The sequence below is a fragment of the Myxocyprinus asiaticus genome, chromosome 17 (assembly GCF_019703515.2).
Source record: "Myxocyprinus asiaticus isolate MX2 ecotype Aquarium Trade chromosome 17, UBuf_Myxa_2, whole genome shotgun sequence".
Classification (NCBI taxonomy): Eukaryota; Metazoa; Chordata; class Actinopteri; order Cypriniformes; family Catostomidae; genus Myxocyprinus; species Myxocyprinus asiaticus.
Window position 1 is genome coordinate 22,417,566 of NC_059360.1, and position 13,670 is coordinate 22,431,235.

Below are 13,670 nucleotides of genomic sequence, written 5' to 3' on the forward strand. Positions count from 1 at the left end.
TATCAAAAAAATACTATTATAAGCATGTGAACTGGGGTGAAAACCAGCTAGGTGACCATATTACAATAGCCATCAAAATATACAGAGTGGGATTTAAAAAGTCCACATTTAAAATTTGAGATTTAAAGTTACGTTAATTCTCAATGCTGAGATAACTTGGACCATCAGCTTTTGTACAAACTTGCCAACTTGAGTACATTGTTATTAAAGCAACAGGGGGACATACCAAATATTAAGAAAATTCAGAAATCAATATGATCACACAGGAAATCGACATGTTGTTACCGAATGTTCCATCACCCTGAAATTGACCCCATTCTGCCAAATTACTGACAAGTGCCATCCCCATCAGACATCTTTACATCAGTTCAAATGTTTGCCTTTTCCTGTGGCACTACTGATAGTGTGTTGCATGAGAAGACTCAAAGACATGGGTTCTGGTCCCATGGAAACCAGGAAGTAATCACGTCCACATAAACAATGGTAAGCGCAATTCAGAGGTTGCACTTTTCGTCTACGATTACATTTTTGGTTAGGGTTGGAGTTGGTGTTAGGGCTAGGGCGTGTGGTTAATAAAATATGCATTCCTGTTGACTATATTACACAATTTAAAACTAAAAAATGCCACTCGTTTTACAACTCACTATTGGCACCACTCTGTGGACATTTCACCCTGGAGCTCACACTTGCACACTTGCCCATATGCTCAATAACATTTCCATCCTCGGCCACTGGGGGCAGTGGTTTGCATTTCAGGATCCACAGACCGATTACAGCAGAAGAACTTTCAACCTACTGTTTTCGAATTTACAGTGCAATCAGTCTGCAGAAATTGTCAAAACTAGATACTCCAATGTGTTTGCTGATTATGTGATTATCTCTCTCTGTCTTCAAAAAAACTATTAACTTCTAACTTTTTCATGAGCACATGACCATACAGTTGTTGCACTCTAATCTCTGTCTGGGCTAGTACTTTTCTGATGCAATTAAAACTTTGTAATGCAGAACTTTTCATGTCACTGTCTCCTTAAGATGAATCGCAAATGTTGTATCCTTTCTCATTTTAAGTCGCTTTGGATTTTAATGGTATTACTTTATTTTGTTAAATTACATAAACACAAAAATAGAAGCATTTTCACTAGTGGACTCAACTGTATAGCAAATGACTGGGCTTGTATTTGAAAAAAAAAAAAAAAAAAGCACTCCAAAAATATTTTTGCTTTTAGTACAAGAAGTACAATGCTTGTAGACCCAAGTTTGTCCAGGTAAACACTGGGCATTCCCATGACCTTTGTGCTCACTCATTAAGTCGAATTTCTGTTGCTTTTATAGACCATAAAAGCCTTAGATAGTCTTTGACCTGTCCCTCAATGCAACCATCTTCCTCTAATCTGATAGGAAGATAGTCAGACAGAACACTTTGCATGGCACCACTCTAGTCTGTGATTGAGACCTGAGCTTTTGATCTCTCAGGCTGATCCCCTCTATCAGCTTCACCATCCATGAAGTGATCAAAGTCAGTTGTATGGTTACAAATACACCAGAAAACTAAAAAATGTCAATGCTTACAGGGAAGCTGAAGAATACTGATGCAGACAGGAAGGCAATCAGTCTGGTTGAAATCAAGCTAATAAAATCAGTAATGTACAAGTGTCGTCATGCCTAAAATGTAATCTTAATCAATTGTAAGATAGAAAAGTTATTTAAAAGTGTGTCCAATTTACTGAAGTGCTTATCAGCCCAAATTCTTTAATTATAGACTTTGCAAACAACCAGCCTTGCATTGAAATAAAATATTTTTTGAAAAAACATAATACAATTTGCAATTGCACAAAAACATATTAAATGGGCTCTCTGGAATACTTGATTCTGATTGGTCAATCGTGGCCTTCTGAGTGAAATATTTTTTTATAATAACCCCTAAAATGTAAAACTGACCATTGCCCCAGCAGCAATGTCCATGCATTTATTTATTTTTTGTCAAGTAGCCTTGTAATAAGCAGGATATTGTACAGTCAGCCGGTCATCATCACAAAATAAACCCCTCTCTGCTCCACGTCAGGGTCCCGATCATCCTATTGGGGTTTATTTTCTGATAATGACCAGTTGTACATTACATCCCTGTACATTTTCCCCTACCTATACCCTATATTCATTTTCCATATTGAATGAGATTGCATGCACAAAAGGAAACCCAGTGTTCACATACTTTATCTCATGTGAAATGTTAATTGAAAACCTGACCAGATAACAAAGCTGTTACAGTGGAGACAACTGCTACAACCCAATTGCAGTACTATACACATTGCTGAAGTTTAAAACTCTGTACATTGCTGTATTGCTCATTTTGCTCTTCACGACAAGCTCAAAAACACAGCCATAGTAGCAGTTAAAATTAATGGGGATATCAAGATTGTGAAAAACTCTTTTCCCAGGGAAGGTAATTAAGCATTTAATGAGTGTGTTAATAGATCACCAACAGCACATGACCACATGAGTAAATAAGAGCAGCGAGGAAGAGCAGCACTCTACCAGATGAGAACTGCAGATTGGAGGAGAATCTGAAGCCACATTACGTAGCAGATTGCAGAACTACTGAAGTCCATACTCACTCATGGAGATGATTTGATTAGTATGATTGTGCAAAAAGCTTTACGTAACTCTAGTGCATCTCAGGGAAACAATACCGAGGAAAACTTTCAATGACCAAAGATTACATCTAGTACAGAGCATAAACCAAATATTAACAAAATATTCTTGAAGGGATAGTTCACTCAAAAATCATTTACTTACCTACATGCCGTTCCAAACCAATATGGCTTTTTTCATCTTCTGTTGAACACAAAAGGAGATGTTAGGCAGAGTGTTAAGCCCAAAGTATACAGAGTATACAATTTTCGTCCTCAACAAAAGTGCTCGAGTACTGAATGAGCACAGCTCGATTTTTGTAACCATCCGTCTTTGAACTCATAGAATGAGCATGCACCTGGAGTTATTTGCACTAATTAGTGGGTCCACAAGGTGGCAACACTCACACTTGAGCCATTGTGGTCACGAAGAAGCGCTAGAAGAAGATGTAATCACCGCTGAACAACAGGAGACGAATGTGAAAACAATAACAGTGGATGTGCACATCAAGAAGACGTGTGTGAGGAGGTCAGGTGCATTTGTATAACTCAAGTCTGAAGAATATAAAGACACCTTTATGTGGCTAAACTCCTGAGGAGAAATAGTCCAGTCTCTCATAGCAGTCGTAGCGTGCATGCGGCAGTCGCCTGTGTATGTGCACAGACAAATGAAGTATACTTTGACAGACTCACGTTCGACTGTACGCAGACGCTAAGCTTTCACGACAAAACCAAAGCATACTTTAGGCTTTATCCTTAGTCACCATTCACCTTCATTGTATCTTTTTTCTATACAATGAAAGTGAATGGTGACTAGGGTTAAAAGTTTGAAAGCCATAAATGTTTGAAAGGACATAAAGGTACAGTAAATGATGAATCTCCCAAATCCACTCACTAAACTATGTAGAAATGCCTTTAGGGTCTTAACCAGTAAAAACAACCCATAAAGCTGAACTGTCAGGTTATTGCAACATTATTTTCCAGCTTTGCAATTTAAAATGTTACTGACCTCTAATTTTAGTCATCTGGATCCAGAATGTTCCATAATGGTGCTGTTCTTTTTTTGATGAAAATAATGGCAACATAAACCACATTCTTAACAACACCCCATCCCCCAGTTCTGGTCCCATTGAAACTGGCATGAGGGTTTGCTGAAGCAGCACATTTCAACATCAACAATTCAGCTGCCCCATCGCCCAGACCTCGTGTGCTGGCCTTTACTGCCCTGCTGCTCAGAGTCAACAAACCAGGGCTTCTGTGGTGTGCCTGCTTTTGACGTGTGGGTCAGCACTGGAGAAATGGCAACTAAAAGGTTGCATTAAAGACAATGAATGGCCCTAACTAGCTGACCAAAAACAAGCCTCTGCATGTACGGTTTCAGGAATTTACAAATATTTCTGTCTTGTAAATTAGCTTCAGTATGTCAGTGGCATGAAAGTCTGTATTTGTGTAACACTGTAGTTTTTTTTAAGTATGTGGTACATAGCCCAAAATGAAAATACTATCATTATTTACTCACCCTCATATTGTTCCAAACCCATATGACTTTCTGTCTTCCATGGAACACAAAAGGAGAGGCAGAATGTTAGGGGCTGACAACCTTAATCACCATTCACTTTCATTGCATCATTTTTTTATTTGCAATGAAAGTGAATGGTGATGAAGGCAAACATTCTGCCTAACAACTCCTTTTGTGATTGTTTTATGAAAAATGATTGTGTGATGCATAACAAATGCCTTTTTCCTCTACAGTGTATTCTAAAAACTAAAGATTAAACATTTCTTAATTGAGTATTAATTGGATGAATGGATGAAATGTGCTTAGGTGCACTGGAAATTAAATGGTGTTATACTATATAGCATTCTCTCATTCTAGATGCAGAAAATGCCTGGGCTATCCAGTTTGCATTCAGTGACATTGGTGTAAAGTGATAGTGATCTACTGTAGCAAGATTTATTAGAGTGCGGAGTATCTCCATACCTGAGGTAGATGTGAACAACCACAAGGAAATATTTCCAGCTCAGTTAATACATAAATCTTCACAATTGTTTTTACTGTACTTTGGACACAAGGGCGCCCTCTAAGCGGACATATAAAATGCTGGTATGTGGCAGCATTAAAAATTTTTTAATGTACTGTATATTATATGATTCTGTATCAATGATTTAAATGATCAATTTAAAATGATTTGTAAAAAATTTATAAAGCAAAATGTGGATCATGTAGAAAGAAAGAAAGAAAGAAAGAAAGAAAGAAAGAAATACTGCCAACAGAACACTTGGAGACAGATGCTATTTTGGTCACATGTCAGGCTGTCTGAACAATGCCCACCCAAGCATTTAAATGCCCCAATTCTTACTTTTCCTGCTAGCAATGTCTGCTCTTTCATGAAATGTCTCGATGATGCTTTTCTCATTGATATTACATTATCTGATCAGTTGAAACTCTCTCTCCAGGTAAATGGTATCTAAGTACAGAGCAATGCAATCATAGGAGACTCAACACAAGAATATTGGCATACACAGTACATAAATTTGATTTAAACAAATAATTATACAGGCGTCAGAAATTTTATGGGGTCTCAGGCAAAAATGCCACCAAAACTTGTATTGTATTAATAAATCGATTGAATTGAAATATTTGAGAAACGGATGAGATACAGTTTATGTTTTAAATGGTTAAAAAAAAATGCCCACATAAATGTAACAAATGCCCCTGAAAATCTAATCCAGGGGGGCAAATATTGTTCCTTAAAGTAAAATTAATTTTTTAATCTCATAATTAAATATTACATAACTATTATTTCTTCAAAACACGTTTTTCACAATTATTGGCAACCCTAGAAATTCTTAAAATATATCTGAAGTATATTCCCATTCATATTTTACATTTTTTAGTACACCTGGGTGACAAGGAACATGAAATTGTTCAGCCATGACTTAAAATATAAGGTAACATACAAGCCAAATTCCCTTAGTCATCTATCACAATAGGTAAGACCAAAGAATAAAATTATGATGTGCAGCAAAAGGTTGTTGAGCTTCACAAAATGGAAAATGGCTATAAGAAAATAGCTAAAGCATTGCAAATACTCATTTCCAACATCAGGGCAATAATAATTAATTTCCAATCAAAAGGAGATGTTAAAAATCAGCCTGGAAGAGGATGCGTATCTATATTGTCTCCATGCACAGTGAGGAGGATGGTTCGAGTGGCCAAAATTTTTCAATGGATCACAGCTGGAGAATTGCAGAAATTAGTTGGGTCTTGGGGTCAGAAAGTCTCCAAAACTACAATCAGACGTAACCTACATCACCACAAGTTGTTTGGGAGGGTTTCAAGAAAAAAGCCTCTGCTCTCATCCAACAACAAACTCAAGCGTCTTCAGTTTGCCATACACTACTGGAACTTCAAATGGGACTGGGTTCGATGGTCAAATAATACAAACATAGAGCTTTTTGGCAGCAAACACCAGAGATGGGTTTGGCGCACACATACTGTAGAGGTAGCCATATGGAAAATTATCTCAAGCCCATGGTTAAATATGGTGGTGGATCTTTAATGATCCACAACACACATCAAAATCAACACAAAAATGGTTCACTGACCACAAAATCAAGGTTCTGCCATGGCCATCCCAGCCCCCTGAACTGAAACCCATAGGAAATTTGTGAGTGGAACTGAAGAGGAGAGTCCACCAGTGTGGACATATTTTTCACAGCCTTCTTTGCTCACATTTACCAAGGGGGCCAATATTTTTGGCCACAACTGTATGTCTGGAGTTATTTTAACAGTGCTTGACATATGGTGTCCTGCTCTGGTTGCCTCCAGACAGTGTGTGTGTGTCAGTACAGAGTTGACAGTACAGTCAGAGTGCATTAGCCCTAAGTGCCCTTAACTCTCTTCTGTCCAACAGCCTTACCAGGGGACCATAAATTAATCATACTCTTTTGTAGATGACAAAAATATGAATTCCATGAAGGTAGATTCAAAAATAATACCTCTGTAGTGTGTATAGAATGGGGTTAAAAAAAACATTCACAAAACTGCTTCCAATTTGTATTTTTATGTTTTATTTTTTTCTTCCATTACATACTATATAAATAGCATAACCGTTTGAGTGGAGAAAGTTGAATTTGAATTTGGTTTGAATTGATGTTTTAAAGAGCATATTGTGTTTTTCAATATATGCGTGGAAATGTCACAAAACTTTATTTCCAGATTTAAATTAAATGTTTGAATTCCAGATTAAATTTTGCACTTAATAATAATAATAATAATAATAATGAAAAAAATAAATAATTTGTTGGCTTAACAACCAAATAAAATAAATAAATAAAAAATAGCTTCTACTCAAAAACTTACATATTTATTAAAAAATGTTTTTAATATTTTGTGTGTACAACACAAAATATTAATTATAAGGTGAACTTGGAGTGATACATAAAATAAAGAATAATTTTGAGTTCCTTAAACTTCTTTGGCTAAAAGATCCATAAAATTAAGATTTTAAGTATGACACACTCAAACTATCAAGTACAGAACTAAGGTTGTGGGGAATACCCATAAGCACCTGCGCTTGAATAATTTTAGCACATTTTTAACTCAAAAGGAACTTATTGGGCATTTAATTTGTTGTTTTTAAGAATTCATAAGAGATACTCTTTTTAGTATTATTGATGTTGTTTTACTGTAATTTGTTGTTTTGTGTAAAGTCACCATTAGGGTGATTAGTGTTCCCTTTGGTGAAGTTAGATCCTGTTTAATCCATGTAATTTTTCCTTGCGCATGTGAATGTTGTAGCTTTATCTGCACTTCTTTGGGGAATTCACTGTTTAATGACTAACCTCAGTCATTATCTTCTTTTAAACCAAATAAATTAGGTAGAAACAACAATATTTAAGTTCATTTTAAACAACATGCTATTATGTACTTTTTAAGTAAATAATGTTGAATGAATTGATATATTTCTGTTATCTAATAAAGGTTTTCTAGTTATTCTGACATAAATTACCATAAGTTGAATTTACTTTAAAAGTTTGATGCCATACATATGTATTTTAAGTAAATCTAACACACAAAAAAAAATTCAATGTAGACTTATGAACCATACACTATAAACAAATGTTAAAGTTATTCTGTACAGTAGAACATCTGTGTGGATTCATCTTGATAGGTTTGCCCCAGTTTGTCCATTTTTATCTGAGTCACCTTCAAAACTGAAGCATAAGCTCTCACTGTGTCGAAAGAAGCAGTAGCAATAGGGCTGATGATAAAATTCTATCATGTGACTCATAAGATTAAGAAATCTGAGCAAAGCAAAATAACTTCAAGAGGGGGCAAAATTTATGTATTCAGCAATTCACATTAAAATGTTCAGCCTTTGTTTTCACAGAAGTTGAACTCTGTCTGTTTAAGTCATTAGTAAGGATTACCACCCCCTCGTAACCAAGACCGGAAAATCTGAATTCCCATCTAATTCTACCCTTAGGATAACCTCTCTAGGTATTTTGTGTAACCAAAAAGAACAAGACATTAATGAATCAAGTGAGGCACAACAAGAATAATATTAAATGCCTCTGCCTGGGGAAAGGGGGACAAAAGAAAAAGAATATTGTAGTTTTCCAAGATCCACATCAAGCAGAATGCAAGAATCTAATTCAATTTGACCACGTGTGCCAAATGCTAGCCTTTTCTCCAGTTCTGCATTTCATGAGGTTTTCAGACTACTTCATCGCTAAGTGTACATTTAGTATCCATAGTTGGCATTCAGATCCTTTGAACTGCAAACACCATCCGTTTAGGTAATAGGAGTGCAGGCCATCTTCTAGGTTAGTTCATTATCCAGAGACTTGATCTTAAAAATGTGAAAAGTAACATGAATGTATTGTTTTTCAGCATTTATTATACTACATTGCAGTTCCTGAAAATTCTATTTAGTGAGCTCTGGGACCATTAAATGAACTCAAGAACAGTAACTAACAAAGTTAAAGGAAAGACAATGAATAAAATTAAATTTGTCATGTGGTTCCAGCTCCAAATGGGATGTAGCTAACCCGATCTCATGAGAAGTCATACATAATTTATGAGTTGGCTATTTCGTATGGTCTCGCACAATGTCATTCACATAAACTTGTACAACTTCATCACATGAAAATTCCTGGATGTCTAATGCGGAAGTAAGCACTAGTTCCGTGCATGAGGCTTGAGGACATACTTAATATTATGCCCTTACCCAAACCCCTTATCTAAACTTAACCAATCAGTAGAGTGTGTAAACATGATAGGAAGCTGTTGTGTGTGACAGAAGCAAATAATTATCACGTATTAGATGGAAACAATGTCCAGCGATGTCACTGGCTGTAGTGAAAGACGTAGGTATTCAAACGAGTGCAGTCGCACGATATCATACGAATTAGCCAAATTTAGAAAAGTTGTATGAATCCTGACGATTTCACCGTGAGAGTGTGTTGGATGTAGTGCTCATGATCATTTATGTGTATCTTTTTTTTCTCCCCTTTTTCTCCCCAATTTGGAATGCCCAATTCCCAATGCACTCTAAGTCCTCGTGGTGGTGTAGTGACTCGCCTCAATCCTGGTGGTTGAGGACGAAGCTCAGTTGCCTCTGTGTCTGAGACCGTCAATCCATGCATCTTATCACGTGGCTTGTTGAGAGTGTTGCCGCGGAGACCTAGCGCGTGTGGAGGAGAGAACCACATTATAGTGACCACGAGGAGGTTAACCCAACGTGACTCTACCCACACTAGCAACTGGGCCAATTGGTTGCTTAGGAAGCCTGACTGGAGTCACTCAGCACGCCCTGGATTTGAACTTGCAACTCCAGATGTGGTAGTCAGCGCCTTTACTTGCTGAGCTACCCAGGCCCCCATTTATATGTATCATTTAGCAGTACAGTACCTTGTACAGCATGAAAACACACTTCATCACACAATTTACTCACGATCACATTGAATCATATTGAAACATTTTCAATATCAGATGTGATTCAGCATTTGAGTTTTTGGAATCATGTGGTTAAACTGGAAAAATGTTCGTCCGACATATCTCATGACTTAGTCAAGACCGATATAGCACTTTTCTTGAATGGAGGCTAAATAGAGCACCTTGGCCTACTGTTAAATACATTATACAAGACAAAATCTAAAATAAATGAGTGAAAAAAAGGTTTGAAGCTGCCCTGAGAGACAATCAGGGACCTCATAAAGATTGTTAGTTCAGCTCTTCTCTGTAGGTCAAGTCTTTGTAAGGGTCACAGCTTTTAGAGAGAGTTAGCAGCTAAGGAAGGACCAGGCTACTTTTGATGCACTTTTCCAGTTACCCACTTGTCCTTCCCTGTGTTTACAAAGGGGTAAAACATGAATCTTCTAAAATTAATTAGCCTTCTGCCATATCAGTTCCATTGGCTGATTCTTACTACCATCCAGTACTATAATGAACATTTTCTACTTATAGTAGCAAATGAACACAGGCACCTTGACAGCTCTAAAGACTAAAGGCGAGGGTATACTTTGCTTTTCTGCATGCTATTCTGTCTCACACAGTTGAGCGCTCAGCCTTTCAAAGTGTTTTCACTCTTTTCACTGCAAGCTGATACAGACGAGTTTAACGCATGGACACTACGACTCCTTTGTGATAGTCCTTTAGCAGTCAACACCATGTGCATGCACCAACGGTGCGCAAAGACGAGGACTGTCCGCATGTCTAAAGAAACAAGTCTGCATGCAGAACACCAATTTATACTTTGGCCTACAAGGCTCAATTATACTTTCTTGTTCCATGTGTTGAGTGCTCAGCCTTTCAAAGTATTCCCTTTTGACCGCTTCCTCGCACAGACGCGTTCGATGCAGGTGCACTACAACTGCTTTGTGAGACTCTTTAGGACAGGTAACAACCTGTTATTCACACTGAATCAGAGACTATTTAGCAGAGATGAGTCACTTCTGTTAAACTGAATGGGAGAAATTGGAACACCCAACAGTCAGCAGATGTAGAAAGGAAGCCCCTCCTTACAGGTAAAAGAGCCAATCACCTTTTAGATACAGACATCGCCTGTCAATCAACTCGAGAACGCACATGCGCATTAGCTATACAAGCCGGGAAAAATTAGTTGGTGGAATGGAAGCTGTCATGAATGGAAATAGCCTCCCGAGAGCATTCCAAAGATGGCCGACAGTGGACTGACTTGCTAGAAAGACTTTGTCCGAATGCGTCCATCTGTCCTGTTTTCAATTGTTTCCCTATGTAAAGATGCACTAGACAGACATCTTTGAACGTAACGCCACAATTTGTAGACAGCATAGCTTGATGATTAGAGATCTGGTTTAGCCAAAAGAACTTGTGACCTAGTCAATGGACAATTATCATTTCTGGGCTCTATCATTTATGCCTTTGAACAAGGCACTTTACCTCTGGTCGGTTCTTTGGATGAAATGCTGTAACAGGGCAAAAGGTTGCCGATTCATAACAAATCACAAATCTAAAAGCAATGTTTAGCTTGTTGGGATTCTGCGCTGTTTGCTTGATTTTATCTAGGTATTGCCCAGTAAGATCACATCTAAAGTTCATAAAAGTCTGACTTTAGGAAGGACTACAAAGTACAAACATCATCAGTTCAAATGAACTGACTTCCACTTTAAAGATACCCTAAAATTGCTTGATGAGTGCAGTTTTATTTCCTGTGTTGGCATATTTCCTGTTGAAACAGTAAGTTTGGGCGGGACAGACCACTCATTTTTAAATAGTCAAAAATCTGTCGTTACATCAACCTGTAGTTACATGAACCGTGATTTGCTAGGTGGCAGGTGGCATTACGGGGAGGGACATTCTCATTTTAGAGAACATTTGATTGGACAAAAATCTGTGTAGTGCTAGTGCAAGATGAGTCATCAATATTTTTGGTCCATTTTCCCAGAAGAAATACACTATAAATTTTAAATGCGTATATCTGCTAATGGTTAATTTAGTCAACTTGTAGGAGTAGACTAGCATCAGTAGTGAAGTCTAGGGCATATGCTGTATGCCCACCTATCTTTCTTAGGATTTTGCGTATGCCTACCTTAAATAAGTGATGATGCATATGGCCGCCACAACAACGAGTAGGCTTTTGACCCGGAACATTTTCAATCTCCTAACGCGATGCCGCAGCACCGTTGAGTGAATTGTGTATGTTTTTTTTTTTTAAGTGTACAGACATTCTCTCTAAATGCGCATGGAGCAGCTGTAGGCGGGAGCGCAACTGATGGCACAAGCAAGACAGACAGTCTGACTAAGCTGAACGACCAATCAGAAGGTTCATTTCAGACGCGACTGGATATTTGCTAACCAATCATATTTTCTATTTCAGTAAGGGGCGGGACATTTCCAGCATCTAATGCGGATGCACAAGCATCCCTGGAGTAACCATAATTTGTGCTGTAAATTTATTTCCATGTTAAACGTAAATGTATATATAGGCTATACATTTAAATGTAACTTATGTGATTAAACTTGTGAAAATACATCATGTTATTGCACCAGTGGTAGTTTTTTTTTTTGTGTGTGTGTGGATTTTTCCCCTTTTTCTCCCAATTTGGAATGCTCAATTCCCAGTGTGCTTTTAAGTCCTCGTGGTCACGTAATGATTCGCCTCAGTCTGGGTGCTGGAGGAGGAATCCCAGCTGCCCCTGCATCTGAGACTGTCAACCCGCGCATCTTATCACGTGGCTTGTTGAGCGCGTTGCCACGGAGACATTGCGCGTGTGGAGGCTTCACGCCATCCACCGCGGCAACTAAGCTCAACTCACCACGTGCCCCACTGAGAACAAACCATATTGTAGCAACCACGTGGAGGTTACCCCATGTGACTCTACCCTCCCTAGCAACCGGGCCAATTTGGTTGTTTAGGAGACCTGGCTGGAGTCACTCAGCACACCCTGGGATTCGAACTAGCGAACTCCAGGGGTGGTAGCCAGTGTCTTTTACCACATATAAACAAAAGTAAATATTGCACAGCATGAACAAGATTATACTTGGAGTGGACCACTTCATCAGATGGAAAAAAAAAAAAAACACTTGAATTTCTCAAGAGGCTACTGGTTGACATGGAGACAGTAATGGAATCAGTACATGAAATATCTCACCACAGTAGAATCAAAGCAAAATGTCCACTGTAAAATAAACCTCACAGCACCATGACAGACTAGTCCAGAGGTGCAAGACCTACCATCCTTACAGTGAGATATTATATTGTCCAAACAAGTACTACAATTAAAACAGTTTTGTGTGGTGCTATGAGAAAAACTCACTGGTCTACATTACACAACCTTGACCTTATTGTGTAACTTCCGCTTTTCAAGAAGGCTAAAAGTTGTGTGTTAGAGAATGAGGATCTTTACTGCTGCGTATAAACATGCTACAAGTGGCTGCTAAATTCTTGTCGTTTGTGAATGTCTAGTTGGATTGGTCTGATAGAAAGGCATCATGGATATGCAAGTTGTCTCTGAGGATCTATTCAATAAAATGCCAGTGTTTGGTTTAGAGATCATGATGTCATGAGTCATCCACAAAAACAAGCAACAAAACACAATAAACCTACTTCTGAATCTCTTCGGTCTCTACTGAGAAATAAACAGATGCATGAACCAGGTTTGTACGTTCACTGAGCACTTTATTAGGAACACCTGTACATTTATTCATGTGATTATTTAATCAGTCAATCATGTGGCAGCAGTGCAATGCATAAAATCATTCAGATACGCGTCAGGAGCTTCAGTTAATGTTCACATCAACCATCAGATTGGGGGAAAAATGTGATCTCAGTGATTTCAACCGTGGCATGATTGTTGGTGCCAGACAGTCTGATTTGAGTATTTCTGTATCTGATGTTCTCCTGGGATTTTCATGCACAACAGTCTCTAGTATTTACTCAGAATGGTGCCAAAAACAAAAAACATCCAGTGAGTGGCAGTTCTGCAGACGGAAATGCCTTGTTAATGAGAGAGGTCAACGGAGAATGGCCAGACTAGTTCAAGCTGACAGAAAGG